The following is a 23,470-nucleotide window of genomic DNA, read 5'->3' as shown; positions in this document are numbered from 1 at the left end:
TCTCGAGAACAAATCACTAAGACAAAATTTAATGTGTTACGGGATGAAGAAAGAAGAGAATGAAGACTGGGCGACTACAGAGAAAAATGTGTGTGATTTGTTAAGTGATCGACTGCAATTAAGAACTGATGACGAACTCATACAGAGGGCTCACCGCGTTGGAGGAAAGTGTCAGGGTAGTACAAGACCCATATTGTGTAAGTTTTCGAGAGACAAGAAAAAGGAATACGTCTTAGAAAATAGAAATACACTTCGTGGAACAAACATTTACGTGGATCAAGATTACTTTGGTTCAATAAGACAAGAGCATAAACAACTATAGTACTATTTAATGAAAGCACGCAAAGAAGGGAATTATGCAAAGATAAATTTCCGGTATTTGTATATTGAAGGGAAAAGATTCACGCTTACTGAACTCCAGAACAATGAAGAGAGGTATTTCCGAGAAACTGACCAGGCCGAGGGAGTTTACAATCAGCCACCTGAACCGCCTAAGGCACCTGTCATTAAAGAACAAGGGAAATCTGGACAGAACTTGTGACAAGGAAACGAATCATCCGCCCTCTCCCCCAACCCTCCATCTGGACATTCCAAGGTAAGAAGAAATATATCAGCATGATGGGGGTGCACCAAGTACACTTCCGTAAGTACAAAATCATTCAAAGTTAGAGGTGAAAGTGACAATATAGTTAGAGGAAAAGATGATAATTTTAATATATATGTTCAAAATGTAAGAGGATTTCGTACGAAGCTAAAAATACTGACTGAAAATGTATTAAGTAACAACTATCAGGCAATTGCATTAACTGAATCTTGGCTTACTGACAGTCACAATGACTCTGAACTATTTGATTCGCGGTATGTCGTGTTAAGAGCTGACAGAAATAGTATTACTTCTGGTAAAAAATTGGGTGGTGGTGTTGTGTTATATATATATGTCTTGTGCATATTTCACCTGGGTAAAATAAATCAACATATAGAGAATATTTTGAATACATATTTAGCGTAATACAACCAGGGAGTAACATTCTTCTGACAGGCGATTATAATCTCCCACAGGTCATGGGAACTGATTTCAATTTCTTAGCATCTACTGGAACCTGTCAACAATTATTTCATTTAATGGACTTTTATAATTTACGAACTCTCAATAATATTAAAAACTCATACAGCAAAACGCTTGACTTAATATTCTCAAACTTTACTAGCATAGACGTCATACACGAACACCCTCCCCTTGTATCCGAGGATGTTTACCATCCAGCCCTACTAATTGAGTAAAAATATATTAACTTTAGAAATGCTAAGTGTACAACGAAAAGCAAAGTAAGAGATTATATATTTCTTTTAAAGCTAACTTTGATAAACTGTACCGCGAAGTATCACAAACAAATTGGGAACCCATCACAGATAGGTTGACTGTGGACGTATCTGTGGATTCTTTCTATACTCTATTCTATTTTTGACCGGTGCATCCCGAGAAAAAGAGCTAAATTCAATTATCCTATTTGGTTTTCAAGTGACATAATTAGATTAATTACGAACAAATCATATCACCATAAGAAATGAAAGCAGGGTTCTTGGGACGCACTGTATCACTACAATAAATTTAAAGAATTGAGAGCTCTTTCGAAAAAAGAAATTTCCAAGGCATACAGTGCATACTTAAACAACTGTGAGGCCAATATTATAAGTAATCCTAAGACTTTCTGGACGTATGTTAAGAATAAAAAGAGTAATTCGGAAAGTAATATGTTTCATTATAATGATGAAACTTTGAGTGACGATGCTGCTATTGCAAATGCATTTATGGCAAATTTTCAAGTGACACATAATAAATCAAGATAATCTTATTCCTGTGGAGCAATACAATAATTCGGAAATCCTGGACAAATTAAATATTAACTTTATAGACATCGAAGATGTTGAGAATGCTATTAAAAAACTTAAACCACCGTCATCTTGTGGGCCGGATAAAATACCACCGTATATCATTAAAGGCTGCTCAGAAATACTGAAACATCCCCTACAGATTATTTTTAACAAGTCAATAGCTTCTTCTACGTTTCCTATGAAATGGAAGATCGGTGCCGTCTGTCCCATTTCCAAAACAGGTTGTTCTACCTACCAAATAAAAAAATTATCGACTGGTAACACTGCTATCAAAAATTTACTCATATGTACGGTCAGTAATATCTCCCTTTGAACAAAGAGGTCAACTGTAACTAATCTCTCAGAACTTACACATTTTATAGCTAATCAAGTTGATAAAAAAAGGAACAAGTGGATGTAATTTATACAGATTTCTCCAAAGCGTTCGACGTAATTAACCATGATATGCTTCTATGCAAACTTGTCACATTCAATTTTCCACAAAACCTTCAACAATTTATTGCGTCCTATCTTTGCCAACACAAACATCGCGTTCGATACTAAAATATTTTAACTGAGGAATATGTCGTAGTCTCTGGTGTGCCTCAGGGATCGAACTTAGGACCTCTATTATTTATATTATTTGTTAATGATTTACCACCTGTAATAACATCCTTCCACAAACTAATGTTAGCTGACGATTTAAAAATCTATCGTAGTATCTCCACGGAATTAGACGCTATTTCTTTGTAAAGCGATATAAATTCTATTTTCCAATAGTGTGAATCAAACAAATTGCTGTTAAACATTAAAAATGTAAAGCATTATCATACACCAGGAAAATGAACTATGTGCGCAATTAATCAAACCCAATTGAGAGAATGGATTATATAACTAATCTTGGAGTCACTCTGCAGTCAAACCAATCATTTGATATTGATGTCAACAGAGTAGTTGGTGAGGCATTTAGGAACCCTGGCTTTGTGATGAGATTAGGAGTGATTTTTCTAACTCCAATGTCCTCAAAACACTTTACATTGCCTATGTAAGGTCTAAGGTGGAATATGCAGCGACAATATGGGGTTCTGATAGTAAGAAATATACAAATAAAATCGAAAAAATTCAAAATAAATTTGTACGCTTTTTAACATATAAAGAAACAGGAACATATCCAAAATTTGACAAGTATGAAGATCTTCGAAGCAAATATTCATTACAATCACTTGAAAGCAGGAGAACTCATTTCATTTTATCAATCTGACATAAAATAATTCATAGTGCAGTAGATTCAGAATATTTAAAATCAGAAATCAAACTTCACGTCCCACATAGAGCAACCAGACCCCATAATAGCATATTCCATCTCTCAGCGCAAAGGACTAATGCATTGGATGTATCGCCTGTCAGAAAAATGTGTTTATTTTATAATAAGATGTCAGAAAAGAACCCAGAGATAGACATTTTTAGCTATAGACAGAATTTTACTCTAAATAAATAATTTGTAGATCATGCTATATGTATTTTAAAGTATTTTGCTATCGTATTATTATGTTATCATATCTTTATTTTAAATTATATTATCATGATGGAAAACTGTTACTAGGCATCCGCCTGTTGTTGTCCGAAATAAATAAAATAAAATAAAATAATTAAAAAAAAATCTATATGAATACTGCTTTGGGTTTGGATTTGATTGTGGACTACCTATGCTAATAAAAGTTACACTACCTTTTGCATTAAGAGCAAATCTGAATATTTGTCAATCTTGTTTTTTTTTTTTTTTTAAGGAAATATTATCTTAAATTCTACCGTTCAGACACACATTTCGTTTCTTCCCCGATCAATGTTACTAAATTAAAAAAAAAATAAAGTATGAAACATAACTAAGTGAACAAAAATTATTGGCTTTGTATTTAAAACCTCCAAAAACTGAAACAAATAATCGAATATTTTCATTATTGATGTTTTTGATATTTAAATGCATAAGGTATCTCGCCTCCGCAGTGTTGGGACCTCTTAAGCAATCACGAGTGTTTCCTAGTTGTTAATTTTAATCACGTAGTTATTCGACAGCGGGCTAATTGCAAGAAGAGACAGTGGATGTCTCTTGAGGCTTAAATTAGCCAAAGTTGCGATGAACAACACATTAATCTTAAGGAAGGTCTAGACTTATGGCGTAAAACTGGGTTCACAGAATATTTAAATATATTGCCGTCATTATTAGTTAACAAACAATTTGAGTTTACGCTTTACTAAAATCAACTTTAATAATCTCTTAAAATATTTTGATATGGTAAGCTAATAATAAATATCATAATATAGTGTTTCAATGAAGAAGCAATTCAAACAGAAGTAATAATATTTCGCTGATATTAACTAAGAAATCACTTGAATTTGTTCGAGGTTTATTCAGTTAGTTTTGTATCCAACTCTGTATTTTTATTAGTTGTTATTCGTGAATATATTTAGTTTGAAACAAAAGCTTTAACCTACCTTCCGAGGAAGTTTTCAGTTTTCAATATAGTCCCCATCAATGTCGACGCGTTTGCTCTAACAATGCACTTGTTGTCGCGTACTGTCAGCGGAGATTGAGGACATACCAAGAAATCACTTCTTTGATGATCTCTATGTCGGTTGAGAAACATTGGCTATTCAGGTCTTTCCTAAGCTTTGGAAACAGCCAAAAGTTACATGGGGCCAGGTCAGGGCTGTAAGATTGGCAAGGAGAAACATTCCCGGAATTGGAGTTCTCCAACTCGGAGGTGGTCTCTCAGCATGCGAGGTCTTGCGTTGTCGTGTTAAAGGATGGCATTATTATAAGGACGTAGACGTCCACACAACTGCACCCGGAGTTGGCAGTTTCATCACGTCCCAAGAAAAAAGTCAGTCCCATAACTTCAATATCCCAAAAAATGGTGATCATGACTTATCCTGCTGATGGCTGCGTTTTGAATTTTGTAGGGCGAGTAGAGAATGGGTGCCTGTATTCCATGGACTGGGAATTAGTATTGGAATCAAAATGATGAGCTCAGGGCACGTCTCAAGTTCCTAGTATTTATAGGAAAGAGTCAAACTAGTTGGCCACACGCGCTTTTGAGGTCTTGCTTCATTCCCTCTTTAAGCTGACGAGAAACCAATCTTGAACACACTTTCTTGAACCCAAACTCATCACGTGTGATATGAATCATTGTTCTGAGTAATGTACTCAATCACTCTCTGCTTAATGTGCTGATAACCGTGAACCAGTGCGTCAACTTGTCTCACTTTCTCTATAATGAATGCATTTGTTAGCGCCGGCTGCGGTCATGGCATGTAGACATGATCGCTTGGTTCTCTGCGCACAGTCTGAACAAACCTATTTACTGTTTTAATGTCCACATATACTCTGCACAGTTTCGTTTGAAGGAAAAAATATCACGCACAACAATTAATTAACAAAAATAGTGGATTGGGGGCAAAACTTTTTGAACAATTCTCGTAGAAACATAGTAGATGAAGGGTGACACTCGGCAATATCGACGGGCCGTGGTAGCTTCGTGGTCGAGCTTTCCCTTCTGGTGCGTGGGGTCCCTGGTTCAATTCCAGCTCGCGCCAAGTGAGATTTCTGGTGAAAAACCACAGTGTGGGAGTTTTCTCAGGGTTCTCCCGTTCCCTTCCACTTTCTTCATTCCACCACTGCTATCATTTCTCGTCATCACCTTCTCCTTTAACCGTGAGACATAAAACTAAAGTATTTGATTTCATTTATTTGTGCAATATCGATATAGTTTAAATTTGAATAAATTATCCTTTTCATGATTTCTTTAGGCGCTATGGTCAGATTGAATCCATTTCAAGTCCTGCTTTTTTAGTCACATCAGTAGTAATTTTTATTCTAGTTATATCAGAAACTAACAATAATATTATTGGAACAAAAGTATGATTTTACAGTTTGAAATTATGTAAAGCGTAAAACTGCACAGGTATCCCGATTCGGATCACGCATATGTTATATTATTGTACTATGCCTTGCAACACAGAAGAATATTTTTTTAAAACGAGCCTTATTCTATGTTTTCCTAATCATTAAGTTGTAAAACGCATACTGAAGGGAAATTGAAATTTGGGAATATACTTATCAATATCAGAGTTGTTCACATCGGGAGAATACGGAGCCTGATGGCTCTGTGGTAGAGTGCTTACCTCTGAGTACCTGCTTCCATCTCTGACGAAGTAAGTTGGTAGTGCAATAGGTTACATGCGTAATTCCTGTAGTTTTTGGACAACGTACAGCAGACGTTTAACTGAAAACGCATGTTTTATAATACTTTCTGTATAAGTGTTCCATCTATACGTACTTTCTGTATGAAACAATGTAGGCGGTCAGGATCTCACATACAAATGGACGTATATAACATATAGCTGGCAAAGGTAACATAAGTATATGCATGTGATATACGGAAAACTGTTAAATGTCAGACATTCTGCAACGGCATGATGTAACATCTAAGGGCAGTGCCTATGTAGCATACGGATAACGTATGCTCCGTACTGATTTCTATAGTAAGCAAGAGGATACCGTATATTTGTGCAATATACCGCTGTTCCGAGAACGGATTTTTCTCTGTGGGAACAACATGCTTTCCGTGGGTTTTCTCGAAATACTCCCGTTTCCTCCAATATTAGCATTCAATCAATTCTTCCATTATGATTCACTTAACTTAATAATCCGTGCCTTTAAAAAAAACGAACATAATCTTGGGATGTTAAACTAAAAGATTTCATTTCATTATTCATTAGGAAAATAGGCGTATAGAAAGTATCTGAATGCCTCCCTCCTTAGGATGCAAGTATCAATGAAAGAGTAATGACATAAATATGTAATATCACTCCTTAACCTGGTAATATCTGAACTCTTAATGATTCAATTTTAGCACTCCTTTTAAACGAAAGTTTATTACATTGACAACAAATTTTATCCTTATTGACGTAACTTCAACGATATGTAAGGATTTTTTTTTCAATGCTCTGTTTTAAGTTTGATTTAATCATTGATATCCGTTGCAAGTACACATTTTGTTAAAAATACTTCAAACAAAAATTAAATATAAATTTATTTGCTTACATTTGATGTAGTTGTGAATATTTTAACTGGAACACAGTTGGGTTTTAATTCGAACATTCAGAGACGAGAGACATCAACATGGACTTTTTACAAGAAATTTCTCTAGCTATTTTAATGGTCCTGCAAATTTTAATGGTCTTAACTGTCTGAAAATCTGATCTGTTCATTAACTGTAAACTCCGATTCTGTTTGAGGTAGGTTGTGACAGTCGATGAGCTTACAAGTACGTGTATACTGTGAGCTATTAACCAAGCAAAATCACCTAGGTAGCTTACAGGCATGTGAACAAGAGCAACTTGGCAGATTCAAGACAACTTTTGAATGTGGTAATAAGTAATCCATTGAACATACAAATAATGTGCATTTTCGTCAATTGTCCAACCATGATTTTCAGGCTCACGAATCTTAAGAAAATTGTTCAGTCATTGTTCCCAAGTTACAGTTTTTAATTCGCTCTAAGGGCATGTTTATGTTAGCGCTCAGAAATGTTCGCTCTAAGAAGTGTGAAAATTGGATAACTAAGAACTGAAATATTACCGGTTTTATGATCCAATTAGGATACCATCCTTGTTTCGACGCCATTTTTGAAAAACTATTGTTTTGAGATACTTATAATAGTTTTTCGTAATACTTAGACTACGACTGTGGTTCGAAGGAAATCTGGAACTCCCAAATTACACTCAAATCTTATCTGGCCCACAAACTATGTGTATAACTAGAATGCGTCCGGTTTGCGGCCTACATGTAATTTTTGCCTGATATCAATTTGTATGTGCGTTATTCCTAATTGGACATCACTTTAAGTTAGAGCACATCTTGGAATTCTGTGGGAATTGCCTTGCACGTCCATTTCATATTGTTAAAATTTGGATTTTTGGATGACGTGTGTGGCTTCCTTTATGCTGATATGAACCGTCACTCTATGGACCTCTGTTTCAAAATAAAGCTTGTAGAAATGTGTATTTTCCTTACTTTTGAACGGTCCTAACTCAGAAAATATGCATTTTCTCAAACAGGTGCATATGGATTTTGTTCTTATCTTAATGTGAAAAATCAGATTTTACAATTTTTGTATGTTGTTCATTAACATCCTCTGTATATGTACTGATGGAAAATGAGAAACTCTACTTATCTCAACTTTTTGAAGTAAAATATAAACGTATAGCTTCAAGATGCATAGGACCTTATGCAGAGTCGTTCTGGCGCGTGACTAGTTACATACTAAAGAATTCTACTAACTTATGTTTCTTGTAGTAGTCAGGTATTTAGTATGACGCTAATCATACGTCGAAACGACTCTGCATAAGGCCCATAAAGTTTACTTTAGAACAGGGGTCTCCAACACCGGTACGCTAGCACCACCAATCGAGCTCGCCACAGTTTATTTCAATTAAATTGTAAAATTTACTAGGTAAATAATACAAAACATTTTTTATATGACCTATTAATAAACACATAGAAAATTAGTAATTTACCGTATATTGATAAAACTTTTTTACTTTTTAGAAACTTTTTTTTCTTAAAAAAAATGTTAGATAAAGAATCTTATTCCGTATGGGCTTACGTCAACGCAATGCAAACTATGCGTTTTAGTTTGTGATAACAGTTATATAATATCAGTTATATTTGATTTTTGCATGGTTTGCGTAGAGTTACGCTCCACTATTTTCGGATGGCTGTTACGGAATGGGAACCTATCGTGGTTATGCTTATGTTGTGTATAGTGACACCTGCTATACCTATTATTGTGGGAAAAGCTCAAGGGCTTTCAAGGGAAAGCAATTACGCCATTCGGGCCGAAACAACAACATAGTGTATCTACTTGCTAGTAGCAATACATTCCCAGAAAGGTAGTTCCTGTGAACGAGAACCACCTGATGCTTCAAAGAACCCTACTCAGTGTATGTTAGTTCATGTTGATGTAACAATTTCAAAATTATTATATCGTCTTTGAAGTGTGTCCACTTTTCTTCCTTTTTCTATCTTTGTGTATATTAGGCAATTCTACTACAGGGTTTTCACAAGAAATGAAGTACATACTTGTAGGTTGCATGCAATGTGTATCTTGGATGTATAATAAACACCTTGTATTCTTCCAACTAATGCTGGAATTGGAGGAACTCTCGATCGCAACCGTTCCGCACTGGGGAGAAAAGTAGGGGCACTGCCAACACAACACGTTGTGGATAATGAGACGAAAAATTGTGCTAGTTGGATGAAAATATGTATAGAAGCGAAGTTAAACATATATTACAATGTGACATTACATTCGACAATACTCTGACAAGAGAGGGCAGAGGCGTAGCACGTAACGACAGAGGAGAAGGGCGGGATCCAAATCTTGAGATCATGGCCAATGTTGGAATTTGTAACGTTGTTGTGTAGTAACGAAAGAAAGCACCGAAAGTGTAAAATAATAAAAAAAAAAGTGTAGTAATAATGAATGAATGTTGTTAATATTCTATCGTCTTTTAATGCAAAGGTTTTAAACTACAGTAGAAATAAAATCTTACCAAATCAGCACCATTTTGGCAATTTGTGATAACGTTTAACAAATACATTTGGAGGATTCAACTTAAGAACAAATATACTTTTAAAGTACGTGCAGAAAATTTCTTGTGTATGCACCATTTCCAGTCAGAACTAGTATTTTAAATATCATAACGTCGATTCTCAGAATTCTTGAAACACTTTGCTTAAAAAAATATATATCGCAATTATAATTTTCTATATGAGTGCTTTCTAAACTTCTGTTTTGAAATGAAAGTATCCTCTTCAATTGAAGACTACTTTTATCTTCTGATTAAAAAGATCTGATTACATCTTATGTCTCTAAAAGAGAAACAAAGTTTACGAGCACTAGAATGGGAAAGAGATGGCATCATGTTCTATCTAAATTATTCTTAATAGAAAAATAAATAAATGGAACGAAGTGGAAACATTTACAACACAGCCCTCGTACGGTATTATGCATTTTCTTTCAAAGGATGTTTAATAATTTGTTTCAGACAGTAATTAGAGGAATTACTTTTATGATAATGATGTGTATTCTTCACTTTTCGTCTGTAGTCTAGCAGGAATCTGTAACGGGGTTCTGTAATTCAGTCTTTTGGAGGTAAAATAATGTGATGGAAATCACCTATACAGTGAGAGCTTTTCTTGTGTAATAGTATGTACCAGAACCAGGTGTTTCTCGTGGATCGATTTCGCTATAGGTTTCTGAATTACTGCAAAAACAAACGAAATAAAGAAAGAAGAGAATATTGTAGACTCTCAGACCAATGCTTCATACAAATTATTCAGTCATAGTTCTATGTTAATAATAATTTTATCTCAAAGAAAATGCACTGAAAACTCTTGTGTTACTTTGTGTCACACTTTTCTGTTCATTTTTTTAAAACAAACTTACTTTGTTGATTTCTTAAGTGAAAAATCTATACTCTCATATTCCTTTGCAGGTTATCTGAATATCTACTATATTTATGCAATACATTTGAATCATTCTCTTTTCAATCATTACTTCGTGTGTTGAAATGAAATTTTAATAGTTCATGTAATTTTTAAGGTTTAAACTACTTCAATATTTTGATTTTATAAGAAATATGGAATCATCTATGAGAATTTAATGAGCGGTCTATTTAGGAACACCTTTTTGTTTTCAAATTGAAACTTTACCTTCTTTACAAGAATCAACAATACACTCCCGTTACATTTTCTCTTGAGAGATAACAGGGTAACAGTGCGAATGCTGAATGTTTAGGGAAAGCAAAGCGATAAATTTCTACAATTAGTCGTATCATTTGAAAATATAATATTGAAAACTAAAGTACGTTAGGAGACGGTGTTTGCTCACCTTCTTCTTCTATTATTATTATTATTATTATTTATTTATTTATTTATTTATTTATTTATTTATTTAACAATCACCAGATACAGCCCAGAGGCCATTTTTTACTGGATATCTAATAACAACAAACAATGGAAAGGATTTGGGAAGGTATCGGCCAGGGCTTGTTTAGTATGTACCATCCCGGCATTTGCCTGGTAGGACTGAGGGAAACAATGGAACAATGGAATGGTCGGCAGTGGGATTCGAACCCACAACCTCCCGAATGCGAAGCCACTTGAGCTACTTCGCTCGGTTAATAATAATAATAATAATAATAATAATAATAATAATAATAATAATAATAGCAAAAGTAGCAGCAACAGCCACAGCAGCAGCAATAGTGGTAGTAGTAGTAATAATATATTTATAGCACAGTAATTTTTGAATACTTGATATTCCCATAGCAATCAAAGAAAACTCATAATTATGTAATTCATGAATATTACAAGTGTTGTTTAATATTTGCTACAAAACGTTGAATATATTACTCATTTAGCATCTTGTCTTTAATCCTTCGAAAATAAGTGATGCACACTATTTAATTCGCTTTTTTTACTCTATCCAAATCTTTAGCTCATTATTATTGTTAACTATTTATGCTTGTTAAATCTTACGATTTCATAGAGTGTCTGTTGTTTCAAATTTTACAATAATATTTCTAGTTTCAAATTAATCTAAGTTTATCCAAAATATGGATAAAGTGAACATTATGCATAATTGGTGTTTCACCACACATGGTTAGGGACAAAATGATTTAAAAAATGAGATAGAAAAATGTCAGAGAGCATGGAATATTCTGCTTGTCCAATAGATTCCCCTATCATAAGACGCCTAGGGGTGTCGTTAAAATTTTACTAAGTGTGCTATATCATTTAAAACATAATTTAAAACAGCCTTTGTACGGAGAAAGTTCATGAGACACTTGTTAATTAGACTACTAGACGACTCGTTCATGAGACACGAAATAGCCACTATTTAATAATAAATTCCTGTAAAATCAAATAAAACGTCCGATGGTTTTATAACAGTAACAAGAATAAAATGAAACAAAAGTTACCAGAAGGCCCATAAAATTAAGAGCTTTACTTGCCTCACAGGACCTTTCATTATCAGGTCCCGATGGAACTAGAACATTTTAAATTGTAAGTATGTGGTTTGTTAATTCATTCAAAGAATAATAGATAAACAAACAACTTATTAAACAAACAACTTATTAATGAAGAAGTTTTCAGTATATGACACTATACAAAATGACCATTCATTAATTGTGAGTTTTATCTGAATATGAAATAATTCAGAATTCAATAGTAGCAACCCACATGACAGAGTATTTCGTACAAAAATGGTTTGATTTCCCATTATGCTTGTAGTTTAAGTTTTTGATGCCTCCGGAGCTGCATGACAGGGGAACCATCTGGTTTAAACGTAGAACTTTATTTGATATGCCTTCTAAGCTTTTCCTATCTTATTTTTTTAAAATATTCTATGCATTATAGCCCAAGAGTACTTAGAATCTTTATAGAACTAATATAAATTTTGACTTTATTTATAGAAGAGAATTGTAGGCTTAAAATAAATAAAATTTTCTTTTTGAAAATAAATAGAAAAACCGTTTGGAAATACGAGGTAAAACAATCAATAAACGAGACCAATCTAGAAGGAAGACCACAAAATTTAGGAAGAGAGAAAAGGAACTAAAGAATTTGAGAAGTTTTCAGTGAGAGCGAGGACGGAGGGCTTAAAAAGTAATAAATCTCTATTATAGAAAAAGTTTTCTAAAAGGTTCTTGCAATTTTCAGAAGTAAAGGACCATAAGTCACCGAAGTAAAATATCCTAGTTACGTGAATGTACTTGCTCACGAAACTTGGTCAAGATTCTACCAGTGGTTACAGAGAAATAAAGTGCCACACACACACACGCTCTTGAATTGAAAATATTACTTACCGTATGCTCATGCCGGAAACAGATTACTAAGTATTTTATATACTTATGTACTTACTTACTTTTGTATTTTACAACATTACTTGAAGCGTCTATTTTCATATTTGTAATCGTGACACGACATCAGACATGCAATTTGTAAACTAACGTATTTGTGTCACGTACGTCATGCATGTTCTATCCGCTTTGTTATTCCACCTTCATTCCGTTTGTACACATACGTTTTCCCAAGTGTATTTCTTTCTTGTTTGAAGTGGCGGACAATGTGATACACAACAACGTTACATTCTGTCCCAAGTGTTTGTTTCATATTTCTGCTGACAGGGTTTTCAGATTGAGGGAGAAGAGAGCGTGTTTCAGATTTCAAAATGACATGACGTGACTTTAGGTAATTGTGATATTTGGACACGTTAGGAATAGCAGCACAGGAACAAATGAATTGCTGCGAGATCAATTTATGGAAATCGACTGAAAATCCTCCTTTATCGAATGTTGCTGCGTTGGTTTAGTGATCTTGTGACTCAATCACATATGCTACATAAATGCTAGTTCTTGTTCTACGTCGAAAAGGGAAACCGTCGTTGCTTTTTGTATTAGCTGTACGTTCTTTGTCAGTCATTTTAACTATTTTGCACATGATAAGTTAAATGCATTTTTTTTTGTATAATATGTGGACACTCAACACTAGGATGCCCGACATAGAACTTACCTAGAACGCCCGATGGACTCATTTTGACAATTGGATGATGTTAGGAACGGTTTTGTTAATGATTGTTTTTAGTAAACACATTTAAGTTCCTAAAATCTTGAGCTCGTTCGTGGCTAAGCGGTTTGCGTACGCGTGTTGGGCGTGCGAGACTCGTGTTCGAATCTCATGTGGTTCAGATCCCCGATAAGCTGTAGGTCCAAATTTCACATAGCCTCGTTGCTGAGAGTGACGCTAAACTAAACATTAAATCAAGTTCTGCAATCATCATCTAAAGATAATTTTGTTTATAATTTTAATTTTTGATTTGATCCTTTATTTTAAAAAAATGCTCAATAAATATATGACATATTGATATACATCTTTTACGAAAATATAATTAATTCTAAATACTGAAACGACTTCTCTTGTTATTAACAATCATTACGTAGCATTTGAGTTAGAAAATAATGAAATTATAAACTTTGCTGAACATTTCATTTCAATTAATAATAATAATAATAATAATAATAATAATAATAATAATAATAATAATAATAATAATAATAATAATAATCTCATTTACTAAAGAACAATAACTTTACATGCAAGTGAAAAACTTCACGTACTGAAGTATTTAATGAAACTTTTCACAGAACAATGCACTGTACAGATAAAAATCATGTAATTGTATGAATATCTTACAATATTATCTATACACTCTTCCTGTATTTTTTTTGGTCAAAAGTGGCAAGTGTCCCCACAAGAAGCGAGAGATTTTTGTGAAGAAATACGAGACAAGATAGAATTTTTGTAAGATCATTTTCACGACACCTTCTCGAGACAAATATCTCCTCTCGTGGGGAAAGATACAAACCACTCAAGCACGCTGAACATATGAACTGCTCTTCACGCACAATGATTTCTTACACCGTGCAAAATCCCATAGCACGATTTTTTTTTACAATACACGTTACCTGGCAGTATTTAAAAAGTCTACTGTGACATCCTCATCTGTACATTCTACACACCACCAGCAGCTACTTATATATATATATATATATATATATATATATATATATATATATATATATATATATATATATATTCTTACTGCTTAAGTTCCAACATTTTAGTACATCATATTCTTGCAAGTTTAGTCCTTCCAAATCCGTCTCTTTGAACAATCACTGCAATTTATCCTTTTTTAGTTTCCGCTATAAAGTTTTCTTGCCTTCGTTTCGTGGCCTCCTATTACATCTTCTTGAAAACTTCCAGCCTAAGCTCTCCATTCTATGCTGTGGGACTGCACTTGCACCATTTGTTATCTTGCATCTTTTAACTTCCTTGAGATGATGTCTTCGGTACAAAACGAAAAATGAACATGAAATTAAATTGTTAAGTTTTACGTCCCACAATTATGCCGGCTATTCTAAAGGAGACAGTGATGATGAGCAATGAATGAAATGGTGGAATGAAGAAAGCGAGGGAAAACAATATACCTTGAGAAAACGCACGCCCACGGTGTTTGTCCAGCACAAAGTCACTTGGCGCGGTCTGAGGTCGAACCAGGGACTCTATGCAGCAGAGGTGAACACTCTACCACTGACCCACCGCGGCCCCCGGTACAAAACGTATTCGATTTGACTTTCATTTCCACTACTCTTGTAACTTGAAGTGTTCCTTCTTCTGAAACATTAAAAATAATCACCAATCATAAATCGAAAACCATCGCAAAGTCTATCAACCTTTCTGCTTCCTAGTTCCTTTCTCTCACATACCATCCATGTATTCTCTCTCAATCCATTCCCACCTTCTACCCGCATGCTCATTGAAGTCATTACCCACAATTACACTTTCCTTTATCAGATGCAGCAAAGTTCCTCTCCCGAATTATCCCAGAATTCTGTTTTTCTTCGTTGTCGCAGTCCACTTGCGGAGCATATACGTAAACTAAATTGACCATTTCGTCACTATATATCTTAATAGTCTTCACTCTGTAACATTTTCTATTCACACTTACCACACTCTGTTCCAGATCACTAGAACGAACAGTCCCCGTGTCGTTTCTTCCTTGTCGAATTTGCTTCACTATACAGCAACTTGTAACCACCACCTAGTTCACTTGCCTTGTTACTTTTCCATCTTGTTTCAATGCCAAGTATTACTTAATTACAATATAAATAATAAATAAGCAACTTCAACAAAGCATGTAAACTACAGGAATGACTTTTCTCAAGGCTCTCTCGTATCTGTTACTTTCTTTATTCCAACATTTTGTTCATAATCATAATCATCATCACTTTCTCCTTTATAATCGGTGCATAAAAGTACGACGAACTCTGGAAAGAAAATGACTCTAGTAACAACTGTAACACAGAGTTGTCAGTTTCGTAACAGCAAATTTCCCATCCGAACCATCCAATTTCTCGATTAGACCCAACATTGTTATACAGCTAAAATCGATATTTCTTCTGGTCCATGAAGAATAGAAGTGAGAGTGATATCTGTGTAAGTGAAAAGAAAACAACACAAAATTCTTTGGATCCCCATTTCGTGTCCGGTTGTGTCAGCCGCAACTTTCCTGATAGGAAATTAAACACATGCTATAGGAACAAACTACATCTGCACATTGGCATTATTTCTTCCCACTGATGAGATGCAATAGAATACCAAGGTGCCATTTTAAACTGCGGTATGTCTTAATTGTCTACTTGAAAGATGGAAACAAAAAAAATGATGCTTAGAAATAGCGCTAAATAATTATCTCCTTCTGTAGATCTAGATCTACAGGTGAAGAGACAATTTTAACTACCGGTTCTGAGAACACTAGGAATTTTAACTACCGGTTCTGAGTTTCGAGTGAACCTGCTGAACGATACACTGAGTATAGTATGAGGTCTATGATTGTTAAGTGTAGTTTTTAAAACTGACTAAAACAGTAAAAATCTTAGTGAGTGGCCTAGAGGAAAGAAATTGTTAGGAAACTACACGAGGTCCGATAATAAGGTAATGAGAATGCTTTATTTTTTTCGGCCGATGCTGGCAGCCCTACATACAGAGTCTGTCGCCAGCATGTGACCTTGGGCCTACTTTATTAGCACAGCAAGTAGCACTCAAGCAATATTATTCATTGTGAAATTAGAGGTTGAAGAGTGCGGTCGTGTTTTGGACCCCCGTCAGAACAATGGAAGCACGTAATATTGAGCAGCGCTACGCAATCTCCTTCTGTGTGAAACTTGGTGAGACTGCGCGGTAACGTACCGGAAAGTTTCAGTAGACCTTTGGAAATGAAATGTTATCAATGGCACAGATGTATCGTTGGCACAGAATGTTTGAGGACGGCAGAACAAAGGTCTAAGATGAACACCACAGTGGGCGACCCACAACAACACGAACGGAAGAGAACACAGACAGGATGAGGGAACTTGGGCAAGCGGATAGACGATTAACCGTGAAAATGGTGGCAAATGAACTGAACATGAATCGAGAAACAGTGCGTCTGATATTAACTTAAAAATTGGGAATGCGAAAAGTGTGTGCCAAACTGGTTCCAGAAAGATGACTGGAGGACTGGGGCGGTCAATTGGTTGGACCAAGTGGAATCTAACCCAGATTTACTGAGCAGGATTATCACTGGTGATGAAAGTTGGTGTTTTCAATATGTCCCGCCGTCAAAGTGCGCAATGGTGTTCGAAAGATGCACCACGACGAAAGAAAACCCGCATGTCGATGTTCAAGGTGAAATACATGCTTATGTGCTATTTGACTTCAGGGGAATTGTCCATAAAAAGTGGGTATCTCCAGGGCATACAGTAAATCAACATTTCTACATAGAAATTCTCGAAAGATTTCGAAAACGCGTCCGACGTGTTGGTTTAGACATTACTGACATCTGGACCATCCACCACGATCACGCACCAGCTCATTGTCTACTGCATTGTCTGTTCGGCAGTATTTGCCATCAAAATCTATTTCTGTGCTATCAAATCCTCCTTATTCACCGAACATTGCCTCGTGTGATTTTCTCTCTTCCCAAAGGTGAAAGCAGTTTTTATAGCATTTTGAAGCAGAAACAGACATTCAAACAGCTGTAACACGGGCTTTGGCAGACATAAAAAAGATTATATCCAGAGATGCTACCAACAATGTAAACGCCGATGGAGTAAGTGTGTGCAGGCACAAGGCCAGTACTTTGAAGGTGAAGGTGGTTGGTTAAAAATGTAAATAGAGTTCTGTTTTTTTAAACAATTCTCATTACTTTATTGACTGCCCTCTTATAATTTCCACTAACCCTTACCCTCCCTTATTGACATTCCGTCCACACAGTGCTACCAGTATTTTCACAGCAAATTTCTTCCTCTTCTCGAGTATTAAGTCTCCCCGAGAATCCGTAATCAGCACTGGACATAGAAATCACCGTTGCTACTCCTAAGACTAAAACTAAGTTTTTTTTAAGCTGCTGTTATTGTTCTCTGAAGATAGTTACTATCTTGTTGTGATATGATAAAATTAGCCCAAATGTGGTGTAAGTAATGGTTTCTTAAAGTACATTTTGCAATCTCTAACTTAAGAAATCCTGAAGCTGATAGATGACATCTACTATGGATACTTGAGTTAATGCTTAGGATATTGTTTTGGCAATTTCTTTGGACGCTAGTGTTCAACAACAAACGTGAAGATGCTTATCAAAGAAGAGTCAGTGAAAACGAAACATATATGTTTGTATTATATTTAGCATCCCTTTTATTTAGTTTGTAAGTTTTCTTTTACTTACATAGTTCTTCACATTTTTGCGTCACGACGGATCACAGCTTATAAGTAAACAAATAATACTTTATGTTTGTGTTTTCAGTACTTAAATATTAAATAGTTTCTACGTACAATTTCCTAGTCGCACAGTATATAAAACATCTAAATATTTAACATATTCGTATGAAAAAAAATTTCAACACCTACGAGATGTGTTAAAATGTAATGAGACTGGCAAAACTATGCACGATCCAACAAAGGTGCTGAGTATATCTTCAAACGTCAATTTACGACTGCCTTTTCTGTTCACTAAGATCACGTTTGCCTTATGAAAAGTTACAAAGTATTTTTGGAAAACATTCTCTGTCATGGGCACACGTGTACAGATGGCACAAGTTCTTTTTATAAGGTCGAGAACAAGTGGAAGATGAATCCCGTGCGAAAGAGCTTCAAACTCGATAACTAATGACAATGTGGAAAGAATGAAGTCTCTTGTGAGGTCAGGTCCTTGATTGACGGTAAGAATGATCAGTAGAGAGTTACTTTTAATGTGTTTACCATTTATCAAATTTAACAAGAGCATTTAGACATGAGAGAAAAGTGGCGCGTGTGCGACCGGCAATTCCACGCACTTTGAATGTTGCATCACGACAAAGCACCAAAAAGGCATTCCTATTGTTTCCCAACCCTTAATTTGCCGGATATCAGATCCTCTGACTTCTTTGTATTCTCGTGTTTGAAAAACCACTTGAAAGGGAGCCATTTCGGTACTTTGGATAATACTTAGAAGAGCGTAACTGACGAGCTGAAACACACTCCTTCAAGAAACCTTCCAGTACTTCTAGAAAGAATGGAAACAACACTTCCATCTTTGCGTAGTTTTCTAAGGGAATTATTTTGAAAGGGATAACCTTGATTTGTAAAAACACTAAATTTCCTTCGTTAACAGAAAATCAGTCTCATTACTCTTCTAACACTTTTCTAACGCTAAAAATGAGAAAAATGCATGTTGCTACGGTCAATAACGTGTATGTTTTACGATGCTAAATACTCAATTTACTCATACATTTTGTATCAATTATTAATACTGGTTCTATTTCCAAACCCTCGAGTTTTTTTTAACCTTTCCTCTAAGGAAATTGTACTTTTCTAACATGAAAATAGTACTGAAACTCTTTTTAAAAAGAGACTTGCGAAAGACGGACATTCAATCAGTAAACTTTAAACAAGTAGTAGCAGTCACTGAAAATAGATCTGCCATAGAAGATAGAAACGTTTTGTATTTGCATTTGATTTGAGTTTAGTGTTCCTATTAATAGCGTTGCTATATGAAACATTTACTTATTGGCTAACATATGATCCGAATGGTATGAACGCCCGTTGGAATTCTAACCCGGGTTTCCCACTCCAAAAGCGCTTACTCTATCGACACAGCCACGATAGAAATGCTTAGTTTTGTAGATGATATGGCTATTATAAAGAAATGTGAAACATATATTAACAGAACTTTTACCCCTAGATATGTCAGGAAAAGCTACGAATAATGTGACATGGAAATAAATATTATGACGAAAGTACAATGGAATTGAAACAAAAAAAGAAAAAAAACGTAGACTGAACAACTAAAAATAGACAAAATGAAACTTGTGTCATTTAGTTTTGAATTCTTTGTCAGCGGATTGTGCTCTGTCTAGCTGAAGAAAACAAAGAGAAATTAAATGAGGACAACCAAATGATTAATGCGAGATAGCACATGATACTTTGACATTGAAAGGAATTCGAACCTACAACATTAGGTGTTGACATTTCAAGCTTCATGCTTTAGAGCGCTCCCTTCTTTTATCACTCGACCATATGGACTGTTGTTATTCAGGTACTATTAGTAGTGAAGATCTAAGAAATATAAAAAATTGAAAAATCTGAATAGGAATTGAAAAGAAATGACTCGATAAATAAAGATATTTTTTTTTCAAAAGTATTCAATACAAATCGAAGTATGAGTGAAGTACTTTATCGTGCAAAGTTCGATAAAGCAAAAACAAAGGAAATCTCTAAATGTGTCCATGGGGAAACATACTACAATTTATCTAGATGAACGAGAACTTAGCCATGAGTTCTTCACCAAGGACAAGTGTGTAAAAGAAAATAAAGAAGTAGCAATAAAAGAAACGAAGATAAGAAATTAAACGAGAACAATATCTTATAAAGCATTATATGAGAAGTAATTATTATATTATGAGAGGATAAAAGGGAAAACAAAATAAAACAATTAGAAACGAGGAAGTACCAAAATGGGTACCTGCTGATCTAGAAGACAAGTAAACTTAATGAGAACCGATGCGCATGTAAACTTCAAAATCTACCGATATTGACTTGACTGACAGAAGAATGTATATGATAATGACTGATGAAAATTTATTTAATGTGACATACAATTTGTTTCCGTGGATATAGTTGCGATGTCATTACTCTCACAAGAAGCAACTAGCAGTGACACAATAAAGAAGCTTTATACGGAAGTCAGTTTAGGCTTATATTTAAATACATCTCTTCAACATTCGCCTAGTTGTGCTGAGAAAAATCCCTTCTTGGGTTTGGATGGCGTACCATGAAAATCTTCTGTCTCGATTAACGTTGCAAGGATGCTAACGTTTAGCTACTCTCTTAGAACAAAACTTAAAGGTAGGCCTACAGTATTTTTCGGATATACTAGAAATTATTTAAAGACAATGCATCAGCAACTAGACAAAGCAACTGAGTAATGTGCTTGTTGTTGATATAAAATACCAAAGACGATTTTAGAGGGAAATCACATTGGTAAACATTTAAATTTTAGCACTAGAATCTAAAAGAATAAAAGGTGCATTATGCACTAAATTCTTGCATAAAGTTTTTTCACCTTAGCTTGTAGTGATAATGTTTGCAGATGATATGGCACTTATTGCAAAATCTGAAGAGAAAATCAATAAGATGTTAGAAAACTTAAGGAAGAACTGTGAAGAATATGGGATGAAAATAAATGTTAGAAAAACAAAAGCTATAGTGATTGAAACGAAATGTCGGTGCCAAATACTGTCTAGAAATAGGAGGGGAGAAAATAGAATAGGTGACTAGGTAATATTATTAGGTGACCAAGTGAACAGGTGACTTTTCGATACCTGGGTAGTATTGTTAGTGATGATGTGAAGTGTGAACATGAAATAGAAGCAAGGATAGGAATGGCGAAAAGAAAGCATTTAAGAGAAGGAAAAAATGAAATGAAATCTTTGAGTTTAACGTCCCACGGTTATGCCGGATAGGCTAAAGGAGACGGTGATTATGAGAAATGAATGAAATGGTGGAATGAAGAAAGTGGGAGGAAACGGGAGAACCCCGAGAAAACCCACGCACACGGTGTTTGTCCACCACAAAGTTCACTTGGCGGGAGCAGGGTTTGAACCCGAGACCCCTAGCACCAGAGGTGACTTAAGAGAAGGAAAAGATTATTTGGTGGAACCTGAAATAAAGAGTTGAGAAAGAGACTTATAAAATACTTCGTGTGTAGTATTGTCCTCCATGGCTCAAAAACCTGGACATTGCCCAAAAATGACGAAAAACGACTGGAAGCTTTTGGAATGTCGATGTGCTGAAGAATGGAATGAAATAACTGGGTCGAGCAGGAAACGTATGAAGGGGTGTTAGAAATGCTAGGGGAGAGGATGAGAGATTACGACTAATAGACGACATCGAAACAGAGAAATCATACAGAAGACGAAAAGGCTATCGGAAGATAGTGGAGTATGGAAACTTCTCAGTTCAGCAAGTGGCTTGTCAATAATGGTAGAATATCTATGATGATGATGTAGTGATTAAATTTTACCGATGTGACTTCCGTTAAGACACTCTACTATAAGACACATGACTGAGTTTAATACTGACAAGCGAGATGTGTTGGAAAACTAATTTTACTTTTTTTTTAAAAAATAAAATGTTATTGATATCACGCTCTCAGCTTTTCTTATAGCTACTTTAATTTCCACAAAATTGTTTGACAAATTGTAATAAAAAGATCCATTCTTCAGCGTAAAGAATCAACACATCTGATAGTTGACTTCTACTTCCTTATTTATCAGCTGGACATTTTATCTTTTCCGCATTTTTTCCCTTCTGTTTCATCTGAAAGAATTATTGTCTCTTCAACTAAAGTTATAATATAAGAATGAATCTCTTCAAACTTTACGCTCAGGCAAAGATTTATTTCCTCTTCCGAAACTTTTCGCTTATCAAGAATATTTTGTTCTTTACATTCTCATGCCTTGTTACTTCTGTTTTTACTTCCATGCATCATTCTAGTTCTTCAACTACATTTGCTGTGGGCTAGTTTATTCAAATCCACCATACTATAATAATTTCCATAAAATTTAGTGATTCGAAACCTACGTAAGGCATAAATGTTTATTAAGGTTTGTTACGACTATTAAGGCATCCACTGTAAGAGTGAGATCTGCCATTTCTATAACATTTTAGAATACGAAAACTGTTCGAATATTGCCTTCTTCTCCTTCAACAATGAGAGAAAGTGCTTTTATAATTTTGAATTATAATTTTGAATTTGAATGTACAATTTATAGTTTTGAAAACAAAATTATGCAGGTAGGCATAACTAATTTCTGAAAGAACCCAGACACTTGACTTTCCAGATTTTCCAACATAAAATGGCAGATTTTATGTAAAAGTCATTGTGAAATAATCAATTATATGTAACAAAATTACGAAAAATAGGACAAAGGTATGTTGTTACGAGTAAAAGGGAAAAATATGGAAACGTATGGAAACGAAAATAACAAAATAAGTGTCAAATTTTGCACTATGAGTTTCTTTGATTTCGCCTAGTTTTGTGTTATTTGCGTGAAGAACCCTCTCCAGTATTCAATCCGATAAAAAACAGGAAGTATATTTCAGCGTGAAATTGTGGATATAACTGTTATTGCTATTATCATTATAGATGCTTAATAGGTTAAGTTGATGAGAAATGGATTGTGGTGATTAAAAGAGAGATTAAATTATGACAAACATGGATGATATCTTCTTCTGACGATATATACTTCTGACTTTAGTGTTTTACATTACTTGACACACTAGAAATATAACTTAGATGTCTCTTTGCCCCTTCCCCCCCAAAAAAAAAAAATCCGTGGAAAGTTGGACTGCACGGCCTGTCTACAATTTTAATCAAGAAATGAAATA

The sequence above is a fragment of the Thermobia domestica genome, chromosome 1 (assembly GCF_964235325.1).
Source record: "Thermobia domestica chromosome 1, izTheDome1.hap1.1, whole genome shotgun sequence".
NCBI classification, from domain to species: domain Eukaryota; kingdom Metazoa; phylum Arthropoda; class Insecta; order Zygentoma; family Lepismatidae; genus Thermobia; species Thermobia domestica.
Note: the sequence above shows the minus strand (reverse complement) of the source record.